Source organism: Nicotiana tabacum, chromosome 13 (assembly GCF_000715075.1).
Source record: "Nicotiana tabacum cultivar K326 chromosome 13, ASM71507v2, whole genome shotgun sequence".
Lineage (NCBI taxonomy): Eukaryota > Viridiplantae > Streptophyta > Magnoliopsida > Solanales > Solanaceae > Nicotiana > Nicotiana tabacum.
This window is the reverse complement of record NC_134092.1, coordinates 80973449-80987698: the sequence shown is the minus strand read 5'-3', so window position 1 is coordinate 80987698 and position 14250 is coordinate 80973449.

Genomic DNA, 14250 nt, shown 5'->3' with positions numbered 1-14250 from the left:
TTTCGGGATAGTTTCGGTCTATTTCTAGGCCTTTTCAGTTGCTGGTTTTTGGCTACAGGTGTAGGAATCGTGATCGCAGAGATCTGCGCCACGTTCGCAAAGTGTAAATTGTAGTTTTGGTCTTGTGAATAACGATTGCGGAGGTCTTGTTTGCGATTGCACAGAATTAATTTATGTTGTCACTGGCTAACTTTAGGAGCTTATATCTTGCAATCCATAAGACATTTGGAGAAGATCTAGAAACAAAAGTTGTAATCCTTTGTATCTAATTTTTCATAAAATCAAACTGTTTGTCATTTGGACTTTGTACAAAAAGTTATAGCTATTACACTAGAGGCTATAAAGAGAGAGTTGATCAAGTTTATTCAGGTTTGTTCATCGTGATCGCGAAGGGTAAAATCATGCAGGACATTTTGTGAACCGCAATTGCGAGGTTGGTGAACGCGATCACGAAGAAGGATGACTGGCGGGGCTTTAAAACATCTAATTTCAGGTTTTTTAATTTATTTTCTTCACTTTTTGAGTTCTTGGGGAACAAGTAAAGCGATTTTGAAGGAGATAAACACCCAAATCATGAGGGTAAGTAATCTTATCTTTGTTTTGATTATTACGCCTAAATCAAGAATTTGAAGAGAAATAATTGGGGGGGGGGGTTTACTTGAACTTAAGACAATGAATTTTGGGGTTTCGAACATGAAAAAAGTTGGATTTGGAAACTAGTTATATATTTGGACTCTGTAGGTTATGGGTCATCAAAATTTAGTATTGGTTTCGAATTTGGGGCACACAGGCTCAAGTTGACTTTATTGACTTTTTGAGAATTCTTCAAAGATCAAAGTTTTATGGATCAGGATCGCTTTCTATAGTATTGTTTGACTTCATTGGTTGATAATTGACTTGGATTTACGCAATTGGAGGGCTAGAATGAGATTTTTATGAAATTTGAGGTTGAAGGCTAGCTTGGATAAGGTAAGTATCTTGCCTAATATTGTTGAGGGATAACCTTAGGATATAACTTTATTTGTCTAATTTAAATGTGCGAGAAACGGCGTATATGCGAGGTGACGAGCGTATATACGGGCGTTATGTATGATTCATGACCAGAATAGTTTTTAGGTTGTACTACACCTTGATTTGGGTATTGTGCTTCTTGCTATCTTATTTTAAAAATTTTTATGACTATGTGAACTCCGTAAATCATGATAGAGATCATGTATAGGTGATGATTCCCTGTTTGAACATAATATTCGTTGTTGTATGGCATATCCGCCTAACCTGATTTGTAATAGTACATTTTGCACATGCATACACCTGAAAATACTAGTTATTAGTCCATAGATACGTGAGTTGATATTCGTTGATCGTATATATGTATTCTTATATATGCTTTTTGTGTGATGGACTGGATTGTTAGCACGTGAGTTGTTCATGCGGTTGCTGGAATTATGGCACATGAATTGCCCGTGCGGTGATTATGATTATGGAACTTGAATTGTCTATGAAGTAATTAGGCACATGAGTTGTATTTGCAGCGTGTGGATAAGGATCCATCCCCCTAGGGTCATCCTCTCATGTTTCTCCTTGATGACGTACACGCGGATTATGGAAAATTAATCAATGGTTAGATTTGGTGTATCTTCTCAAATATGAAAACTCCTTAGGTGTTTACATGACATTTACTGCATATCTTCTCTATACGATGGTCCCGGAATGTATACATGACTTCTAAGCATATCTTCTTTATATGCCACGTGATCTAAGAATTGATTCAAAGTACATATCTTTTCCATGTGTCAATCTGTGCAATATGACTTATCTAATCATGCATATCTTCTCTATATGCAACTGTTAAAGAATTACTTGGTATTTCATGCATATCTTCTTTATATGTAATTGTGGAAGGATTATTTGATATTTTACGCATATCTTCTTTATATGTAAGCTTGATGATTTAGTGATGTTAGACACATATTTTCTCTATAGGTTGAGTTGTTAAAATGGAATAGTACTTGTGCATATCTTCTCTATATACAATTATTGACAAGTTATCTGATATCAAATGCATATCATCTTTATATGTTGAACTATTAAGAGACTTGCACACATTTTCTCTATGTGCATTGACTAGTTGTACCTGTAATTCATGCTTAAATTTGATGTTGTTGTTTAGTACATATATGTGTTATTGAGATGTACAGGTTATGTAAAGTGAGTATCCTTGACCCGAGGCCTCATCATTACTTCACCGAGGTTAATCGGAATATTTACTGAGTATATGTGGGCAGTTGTACTCATACATCACTTATGCACCTTGCGTGAAGATCTTGAAGCTAAACTATTATGGATGGTGGAGGCTAGCATTAAAGATGTACCTACGTTTCAGATATAGCTACCACTTGTTCTTGGTAGTTTAGGATTTGTTCTTCTGCTCATGTATTATTGTAAATAGTTGTTGTATTTATTTTCATACTAGTTTTGTAATCCAAAATTTATAGTGGCTCGTGACTTATACTACCAATCCTTTTGAGGTTTTATGTAATTCAACTATTCTTTTCATGGATATTGATGACTTTTCACTTGAGTTATATTATTCATTGTTTGGATTACCTAGCATGTTGGGGTTAGGCGCCATAATGACTAGGTAGATTGTGGGCCATGACAAGTTGGTATCAGGGCTCTAGGTTTATAGGTCCTACGGGTCATGAGCAAGTGTCTAGTAGAGTCTTGCGGATTTGTATGATGATGTCCATACTTATCTTCGAGAGGCTACGAGGAATCTAGGAAACTTCACCTTCTTTCTTTCCTTATCGTGTGGCATTGATTCATCTTAAGCCTATATCTCCAATCTCTTTCCATTCACTCGTATGTGATATTGAGCACTCGGTATTAACTTTGCACTGACTTGTGAAGTCGTGGATGAGGTACGAGATGTGTTTCTGTGTTGTGAAGGTAGGCTAGTCTGGAGGGCTTGAGGCCAGGTTTAGACCATAGCTTGGGCTCGATAGTTCAGTTGTGTGAGTATGTACAGTTAGACTTATTAATCCGGTAGTGTCCCTAGGAGTGGGATTGATGGCTTAGTGAGTGCTCAGATAGTTGTGTGATGATTATTATGTGACTGAGGATTATGCCTATAAGGTTGGATATCACGGGAAGGAGTTTCTTAGGATGCAAAGGTCTATGGATGCTTGATTTCTGTCTTGATGTGTCATACAATCTTGAGCTATGTGTGTGTTGATGAATCCTTCAGTTGTTCCTTGTGGAATGAAATAAATTCTTATATCTTGTTAACGAGTTTAGATTCGAAAGGATTAATTGATTGCATAGTAGTTGTGACCATAGTAGAGTCATAGAGACATGTCGAGTTGAGGCTAAGCATGTGGGTTATTTCCCGCGAGAAGGTTGAGGTTGTATGATTCTTACGAGGTTTCTTTCTATCTAGTGGGATGTATATGCTACGATTAGCGTTCGGATCGCTTGAGGAAATTCACACGACTGTCACAAGGATGAGTATGCACGAGGCAGATGATTTGGAGTAATTTATGACTAGTGCTACATGAGCTTATAAAGGATTCAGCTAACGGTACGAGATTATAGAAGTTATGAAGAAAAAGTATTGTGGGTTATCGTATGTCATGTTTTATGGCTTCGAGTTAAGTGGGGGTGTGTACTATCGATGATAAAACTGCATGGTCACATGTTATATTAGTTTTGGACTGAGGCATACTTGTGGATCAGTTATGACTTAAAGGGGCTGACTTTAAGGATGACGCGGGTAAGAAAATTGATGGATAGATGATGTACTATACGTATGGGTATATGAAGATCTTGGAATAATTCTGGCTTGATATTCTTTGTGGATGTAGTGCGCAAGGAGAAGGGATTCATTCGGTTGCTTAAAGATGGAATTGCTTTTGGAAGTATTTGTGTGCTGGTGGAGCACAAGTTGTTCGGCGCATAACGGCTATGCGTGGGAGAATAGAGCAAGGTGAATGACTCTCGAGATGGTTCTAATGGGTTCAAGATTCATATGTGGTGTTTAGGGATTCTTGGATTTGTGTATGGCTAAGATCTAAGACTTCCATTGGATGGTGCCGAGACTTGCAGTATTTCTATATCATCATTGATTCTACATTTCAGTATTGGAGAGAGGGAAAAAAAAGCTTCATATTTATAGGTCTCTTTAGAGAGAGAATCTCGATTTGCGGTACTATTGGATACTTAAGAGGGAATACAATGGCTAATGGGCCTTAGGATGATGTGATTTCATGTTAGGGTCTCTTGGGGTGACCTTTGATTGAGGACTGTAGTGTGCTGACAAAGAAAAGTGTTATATTAGAGGTAATTCAAGAGGAACTCGAAGAAATTGGTCAGTTTAGTACTGGTTTGGATCAATATAGTTATAGAAATAATCGGTTCTTTTGGTATGGTGAGGCTTTACAGGTGTTTTGTGGCAATACTTTTGGGTTTGACAATCTGCATGACTTGGTTGAATTAGAGGAATTCAGTTTGATAGTTTGGCTATGTGAAAATGGATTCTAAAGGGTTAACAATAGATTTGACCAGAACTCGAGGTTGATGTCCTATACAAGTGTGGAAAGTTTATTGCATGTTGTGATGTTCTCCGGGCTTGAGTTCAACGGAAGGTTTCTAGTTGATGGGGTGTATATCCTACTTTTTATTCATAGTTGATAATGTGATTCTCATAGTTTCATATGATAGTACGATAGATGCGGTGCACCGTGTGGGATTGAGATCTGCAAGTACAAGGTTGTGGTTCAGTTTTGAAGGGAAGGTTATGAGTTCTAGACGACATGGGAGATTTCAAATGTTTAAGAGTATGCTAGTACTACCTTGTATCGCCGGAGGAGGTGTGTATTGTTGAAGACGCATTGTATATTGATTTATGGATGTTTGACTAGTATTACAATAATAACATGGTTGATGACCGTTGATGTTCAAGTTTTGCTACATGGCACAGAAGATTTATGGGAGTATTTCTCACGAGGTGATTGTGTATGTGTGACATGGCAGTTGTTTAGATGGAAGAGTTAAAGATCAGATATAGAGATTCATTTATTCTTGAGGTTTAGAGACTGGATATTCTCAAAGGTAGACTATTCCTTGGTTGTGGGCTCTGAAGGTGTATTGAGGGTTAGACAACCGATTTTATGCATTATGGATAAGTCATTGTGGACTTTGGAAGGTTATTTACCTATTTTGGGATGATCGAAATTGATTTGGGAAAACATTGGATGGCCCAATCAGAATGTGTATTCTACATCGAATCAGGTTTCTTTATTCAGCACATCAATTGCTAGGGGTATGCCATGGGCTAAAATTGATCTTATTCTTTCCATGATCTAATCCTTGTGTTACTCTCTTATGCTACGGGGGTTATGAGACTATTAGTCTATTCACACGCATGATGTGGTTCGGTTTAGGCCTTGAGGCCATATTTGAGCGAGATGGCTCTTGAGATGTCGAATTGCTTATAGCACCTTAGTCGTGATTTCCTTGTCTGTGGTATACTGTGCTATCCATCTTCCCATGGTTATGGTCATGCACTTTGTGTGCTTGTTGTTAATTCACACATGTTTATTGGGTATGAGCATTTGGACTTGACGAGTATCCCCATGTTGATTGATATGTTGGATTGGGTTACACGATGCATTGGAGATATGTTGGGATATGATTCTTTGTACTTATTTCCTATGTTTTGCTTCTCACTTGTGCGATGGAATCATAGCATTGCGCTTTTGTGGTTGTATCTATCAAGCTTGTTGGATAGTTCTCTTATTTGGTTCTCTTTCCATTTTGGTTATATTCGAGTTGGTTCTTGTAAGGTGCATGGATTGCGTCGTATGTGGCTCTAGGTGGCATTTGGTGCGGCATGTTGGTCGAATAGCTTGTACTGGGTGAGATAAGGTTATTGTACCCTGAATTAGTGTAATCGGATTTGAATAAGGTATGTTCGGAGAAGAATGTCATTAGTCAGCTTAGAATTTGGCAATGGTTCTTGTTGGGCGAGAGAACTCCACGACTTTCTGATTTGATGGGTGGTGATGAGTTTCTACATATTTCTTTCATTATTATAAGTGTTGTGAAAGTTTGGAACAAGGTTCTACTTGAAATTAGGTATATTATCAGTACTGGATTCGTTGTTGAACAACTATTGTGGTCGGAAGTTATTGCTATGAGTATTTGAGTTATGTGGTATAGTTGGATATTACCAATATATTGATGGCATAATGCAGCTTGATGAGATTGATACATTGTATATATTCAAGAGTCGGATCTTATAGGGAGTTCCGGATATTGTAATTTGGTTCTAAGGATTTTAAGCTAAGGTTAAACGAAGAATCTACAGTTAGGATTGTGTTGACGGGCTTACATGGATTGAGGTAACGTGAGATCATCCATGGTGATGTGTATGCTGAGCCATACTATGATTAGACAGCTTTGGAACGACTCTTGGCATGTTTAAAGACGAACACATGTTTAAATGGGAGAGAATATAATGATCTGACCGGTCATTTTGAGTTCTAGCATTTCATTCTATGATTTCATACTTCGGGTGGCTTCATATGATGTATTATGATTTGCGTGTATGGTTGATGTTAGTTTTCAAGTGGTTCGGGATAGATTTGATATAATGATTCTCAATTTGGAAGCTTTAATTTGGAAGAGTTGACCAAGGTTTGACTTTTGAGTAAACGACCTCGGATTGGTGATTTGATGATTTCGAATAGGTTCGTATGGTAATTTTGGACTTGGATGTATGTTCGGATTTGAATTTGGATGTTCCTTGAATATTTTGGCTATATTTTTCGAAAGTTGGTAATTTGAAGAATTGGAGAGTTCATAGGTTTGATCGGGAGTTGATTTCTGTATTATCGGACTACTATTGTCTGTTTGAGACCTTGTATAGGTTTGTTTAGTTTATTGGAACTTGTTTACAAAGTTTGGATGTGATCCGGAATGTTTAGGTGTGATTCGGACACGTTCGGTGAAGTTTGAAGGTTTGAAAGTTAAGAGAATGATTTCTATCTTTGATTCTCAATTTTGATACTAATTGTGGTGTTTCAAACCTTTGGATAAGTTTGGACGATGTATTTGGACTTGTTTGTATGATTGGACGGGGTCCTTAGGGGCTCAGGTGAGTTTTGGGGTGGTTTCGAACCATTTTTAAGCCCTTTTTAGTTGCTGATTTTTTGCTACAGGTGTATGACTTGCAATCGCGTAGCTTTGGGCCGCACGAAGAGTAAATTGCAGTTTTGGTCTTGTGAATCGCGATAGCGGAAGTCTTGTTCGCGATCGCATAGAAGAAATTTCTGTTGTCACTAGGCTGATTTTGAGAGCTTATATTTTGCAATCTACAAGGAACTTGGAGATAATCCAAAAATAAAAGTTGTAGGCCATTATGTATAGGTTTCACAAAATTAAACCGTTTGTCATTTGGAGATTTTTACAGAAAGTTATGGCCATTATTCTAGAGGCTGTCTGGAGAGAGTTGAGCAAATTTATTCAGGTTTGTTCATCGCGACCGTGAAGCTTCTTGGACGCGATCACAAAGGGTAAAATCATGCTGGACATTTTGTGAACCGTGATTGTAAGGTTGGTGACCGAGATCGCAAAGAAGGACGATAGCAGGATTTTAAAACATCTAATTTTGGGATTTTGGAGTTTTTTTCTTCACTTTTTGACTACTTGGAGCACAAGTATGGTGATTTTGGAAGAGATAAATACCCAAATCATGAGGATAATTAATTTTAATATTTTTTTTCATTATATATCTTGCTTTTTCATTTATTATTACACATAAATTCAGTATTTAAAGAGAAGAAATTGGGGGGGGGGAGGGGGACTTGATCTTAAGAGAATGAATTTTGGGGTTTTTAACATAAAATTGGAGTTGGATTTAGAAACTAATTATATATTTGGACTCGATAGTTTATGGGTCATCAAAATTTGGTTTTGGTTTAGAATTTCGGGCATGCGGGCCCGAGTTGACGTTGTTTATTTTTTGGGAATTTTAAAAAAATTGAAGCTTTATGGATTGGGATCGCTTTCTATAGCATTGTTCGATTTCCTCGCGATTTGAGGTTGAAGGCTAGACCGTATGAGGTAAGTATATTGCCTAATCTTGTTGAGGGAATAACCCTTAGGATATGACTTTATTTGTCTAATTGAAATGTGTGAGAAGCGACATATATGCAAGGTGATGAGCATATATATGATTGCTATGTATGATTCATGACCGAAGTAGTCTTTAGCATGTACCACGCCTTGATTTGGATATTGTGCTTCTTGTATTAATGCTTTATATATTTGTATGACTGCGTGAACTCCATGAATCATGATAGAGATCATGTGTAGGTGATGACACCCTGTTTGAATATGATATTCATTATTGTATGGTGTATCTGCCTAACCTGAGTTGTATTTGTACACTTCGCACATGCATACACCTTAGCATGCTATTTAACAGTCCATGGGTACGTGAGTTGATATTCGTTGATCATATACATGTATTCTTATATATGCTTTCTGTGTGATGGACTAGATTGTTAGCACTTGAGTTATCTGTGCGGTTGTTGGGATTATGGCACGTGACTTGCCTCTACGGTGGTTATGATTATGGCATGTGAGTATTCTGTGCAGTGATGTGGCACATGAGTTATTCGTACAACGTGTGGTGTCATGGCCCAAAATTCTACCTTAAGGATCGTGATGGCACCTAATCTCTAAAACTAGGTAAGTCGATCACTTACAAAAGTTAAACCAATTAAACATGACATAATGAACACAAGGTTTAATATAAGTAAAGAAATAAAGGTGATACAAGCCTACGCGGCAATAATCACAATAAATTCCCAAGACTAGGTAGTACAAAGTCATAAAATCTAGCTAAATACATATAAATATCTCAAAACAAAAGACAACACTGATCGGATAGAGAATTGACAGTATAATTTAAAAGGAAAGGACTCCAAGGGACTGCGGTGATCTAGCAACTCAACCTTGAATCCTCGCGATCAAAGAAGCTAACACTGCCTGGAACCATTGCCTCCAATACATGTATCTGCACAAAAATGTGCAGAAGTATAGTATGAGTATACCACGATCAGTACCTAGTAAGTATCAACACTAATCTCGGTGGAGTAGTGAGGAGGTACAAGTCAAGATACTCACTTACATTTAAACTTGTGCAGAATATTACTATAAAGCTAACAACGAAAAGAAAATAAATAAATGGCAATGAAGGATAATCGATAGATAAAACAACAAAAAAATCAAAGTACATATAAAATACGAGTGAAAGCAATTAAGGGAAAACAATGACAGTTCTAATCATCAAACCGTTACGATAAAAGAGTTACAACAAGAATCACCCCGAGGTACCACACCTCAAAATCACAAATCACGAGTCCCAAATCATGTATCATATACACATGGCACCTCGTGCCCACATTATCAATAACCCTCACACGGCTAAGATCTCGTGCCACAATATAAGTCACAATCGCATGGACAACTCACGTGTTGCAAGGACAATACACGTGACAATATCACAATCCGTTCGACATGATCACATGCTCAATATTACAACTCGTCTGGCGTGGTCACGGGATCGATATCACAATTCGCCCGGCATGGTCACGGGCTACCAGTCCAACCATATCGTAGAGAAAGCAGATATACAAGAATATATGTACATTATCAATGACCATCAAGTTGCATACTCCTCGACTGGTATAAATGACATGTTACATTGTATGCATGTGCAAGTGTACTATCACAGCTCAAATCAATAAGTAATATCAGAGACACCGAGTAGCACATTGGAAACAACACAACAAATCACGTAATATGCATGACACGCATAAGGAAGTCAAAAATCAACAACCAGAATACTCCTTTTTCATCAACAATATGTCCTCAGGCCATCACATAACATCCCCATATAGCCACCCTTATCTCACCATGTTGAAAATTTCATAATAGCCACCCGTATCACTCTGCCTAGACAATATATCAATAGCCACCCGTATCGCTCCGCCTAGACGATATATCAATAATCACCTATATCGCTCCGCCCCAACAACAACACAATAGTCAGCCATATCACTCTGCCCAGACAGTATATCAATGGCCACCTGTAATGCTACATCCTGGCAATAACACAATAGCCACCCGTATCACTCCGCCCAGACAATATATCTATAGCCACTCGTATCGCTCCGCATAATCATCAACAGTGAAATACCACCCTTATGCTTCACACAATAACAATCAATCCCTACAACATGTCCACATATGCCACAATATTGCCAAAATAACAATACCAATATCACAATAAAGCATAGCTGATCACGCCCAACTATGCCTTATAAAAAAGACTAAGCGGTCATTGAAAATATAAACCGGTTTACAAGTCCGGAGTCGAATCTCATAGAGAACTAAGGCTTAGCTACAGCTGTTCAATATTGCAAAGAAACACAAGTTCAAATAATTTTCTAGTTATAAAGATTTGATTTTTATTTTTACTAATTAACTAGCAAATATTATAAAGCAGTACAATTATCAACTAACATGGATGAAATTCTAGAAGTGACTAAGGAGGTCTAGAGTTATGATTTCCCCAATTATCGGAATCCTTTCCGCTACGTTTCCTACAAATTTGCCTAAGTCTTCTCTATCGACCATGAGCACTCTAATTGTCGTAACTCTCTCCCGAGTAATTACCATAATTTACAGGGTATATTCTCCCGAATTACGCTAGCTGGCATTAAGTACAGATCACTCAGATCGCATCAAGGTTTCGTTATCCCTAAATCCACCTTTAAACCTTCGTGTTGATCCCTCATATACGTTTAGGAGTGATGTTTTACAACAACTATCTAAATATGCACTCTCTCCCGAGTAATACATACTAAATAGGCAATGCTAATTGAGGGCCTTTCAATCAACGACAAGAATAATATAGTTGAACAAATAGTGAAATACTACGGCAAATCTATATTAACGTAACAAGAAAATCATCCTTCAATAGGTTCCATCAACACCCTAGATTAGGAAATTAGCTACTCAAACTCATAGTAACAATATCCCAAATATTTTGCATAATTAAAATACAGAGTAAAGATGAAAAGATGTAGAAATAGATGATTCTAACTCCTAAGAGGTAATTCCACTAGCTTTCCTTGCCTCTGGCTGCTGAAAAACATTCTCTCCAAGTGGTGTTTTATGTCTATTTATATGTGTAGAAGAAACCCTAAATGTGTGGGCCGAGTCCTAGTCAAACCCGAAATGAATTAAGTCTTCAAAACTCGGATTGGACCTGGCCTCAGGCCTGGCGTCGCCAGCCTAACGCCTGGAATTTGGCTGGCCTCGCCAGGCTAAAGCCTGGTCCAGCCTGGCCTTTGGCTTGCCTCGCTAGGTCTCTCTTTTTTACTGTTCTCGGGCACACTTTCAACGTTTAAGTATCCCTTTTGCTCTACTTTCATCTCTAATTCACCTAAACATAAAATAGACTCCATTATGCACAAATAAAGTGTAATTTATCATTAAAGCATGTAAAATGCAAGGCACATAATGTACGAAACTATGGAATTATAGCCACACATCAATACCCCACACTTAAACATTGCTCGTCCTCGAGCAATCAATCTACACTTATAGATACGACCTTTTTAAGCAATTCTCCTAACTCATTACACTAAGAATTTTTAAAATAGTTTAAGCACACAAGTGTGACATCCTCGCCTCAAGATTCGACTCACAAATACCATGCCTTATTCACAATTCACTTACTTACTCTAACATGGATGTCAACAACATTACCTTTCCTTTATGAATCACGTTCCCTCACACAACAAAAGAGATTAGTTCCACACACAATAAATTTTAAGACCGTAGGAACTCAAGAAAGGAAGAATTCACTCGCTCTCAGAAATAACATTCTTATGCTACAAAAGATGCACCATAGGCTTGCCTATAGTGTAATACTCTACTAATCGAGTTCATTCAGTCTAAGATCAAGTAGGACTTTCATTGGTTATAATGTAGGATGCGGTTCGGGTAGGATACATTTGGATATGAGTGACTACACCTCTCTTAAAGCACTTCAATACATATACTTTAACACACATCCCATACTTATGCCAAGCCAAACATTCCACCTTCACTTCAATTTATATTTACTCCATATTTCTTTAAGCACAATTACGTCAAGAGTCACCACTATCAAGGAATATTTTTCACAGCAATATAGCTAATTTTTCTTTTCTTTCTTTTTCAATTCAAGTGGCTCTTACTTTTTCAAAATAGTGCACATTTCTCCTTATTTCATTAGTTCCACAATTCAAGTGCTCATGAGTGGTGAAAAGGTTCAAATATATGGTCGATTAAAACAAATGGGTACGGCTTGTAATGTGGTTACCACAGAAACAGGATTATAGGCTCAACCGGGTTAACTACGATACATAACATTTAGGTGGGAAAGCTTTATTTATTTGGCTTAACAAAGAAACGCCTATATCACTTCCTAGACTAAACAATACTACTATTTCGCTTTGCAAACACACGGGGCAAGTTCTAGACATCAAATGCAATGCATAAAATACATACAAAACCTCACACAGACATGGCACTTCATTCATTCAGGATTGGTTTTATCGCGACACTCGAGTCAAAGCAGTTAAGCAAAATATAGAATCTACGATTTCAGGTACTTATGCGAGAGTCAAAAACCGAGCCTAAGCGTCACAATCATAGTACTAACTATTCTCAAGGCATAACAAAGTCAAGAGATATTGCTTCAATTCAATTTATATCACAATGGTTCCTATTCCTAAAAAACAAATAAAACTAAACTACACCCGGTTCAAACAAAACCCTTGGAAAAGAACCGCGGCACAAAGAAAAACCAAGAGGGAATTGCTACACTACCTAACAAAAGAAAATCTTTTTGTTTATTTTCTTTCGACTTAAATCCCTCAAGAAAATTGTCTAATAGATCCATCGTTGGGAAAAGTCCAATCTTTTCTATTTCTGTTCTCTAAAAAATTTATTCAATTAAATTAACACAACTAAAATAGCATAGAAAGTCACCCAGACAATCTCCTCACCCCACACTTAAAATTGTGCATTGTCCCCAATGCACACCATAACTAATAAGAGGGTAAAAGAAACTCCCTGGTAGGCCAAAGACCGAAGAATCCGTAGCTCATGGGGTACTCAGACTTCTCCCAGGCTTGGTCCTTCGTGCGGGTACCTCACACTTAGTTCCAACCATCTGGTTTGTTGTTGCATCCTTCCAATAGCTTTTCTTTCCATGCTCCTAGAAAATGAAAAATCGACAATACCAAAAATAAAAAAAATAATTAAAAAAAGTAGTAAAGCTGGGTTGCCTCCCAACAAGCGCTTGATTTAACGTCGCAGCACGACGCGAATCACTTTCTTCCTCCACTTTGAACTTATGAATTGGAACCCAAGTTTTGATTCTGCTCTATGATCATTCTCCTGGGATGGTGGAATGAATCTGACTACCCAATAAAACAATGTAGTATTCTGCACTTCTTGGCCTTTAGATGAGATGTGTATTCCCGACTTTCTGGCAAGAAGAGTTTCAGAATATTGGCACCTTGTTCCTCATTTATTGACTCCTCAAGTGGCTCGGAAGACTCTATTTCTATATCATCATCCAAACACAATGTGGAAAAATGCTTGGAGTGTAGACCAATGCGCTCAACTACATGAACATTGGGACTTCCTACATCTTCAACACTAATGACACTAGAGTCAACTAAATATATATCATCAATGTCCTTGCTTGACTCTAGTATCTCTTCTACAACATCGGCATCCTCAAATTCTAGTTTGATTGATTGTTGGTGTTCTACTATGGACCTCTCTATTGGTACCTCAATTTCTGTATCTAATTCACGCTCTTCCTGGATACTATTCACAATATTGGCTTGTTGATCATTAAGATCTTCAACCAGTTGACTCACTTGAACTTTCAAGTTATGAATAGTTTCCTCTTGCCTTTCTATCTGCAGCTGTCTTTTACTATTTTGTTCCACAATGCACTTTAACATATCGTATTGTTCCACAAGGTACTTTTACATATTCTTGATCTCTTTCAGGTCATCTTCCCTGGGTTCTTTATTCCTATTAACTTCACAAGAAAAAGAAGAACCATCAAAGTAAGGGGTTGGGAAAACATAAAAAATATAAGCACAACCA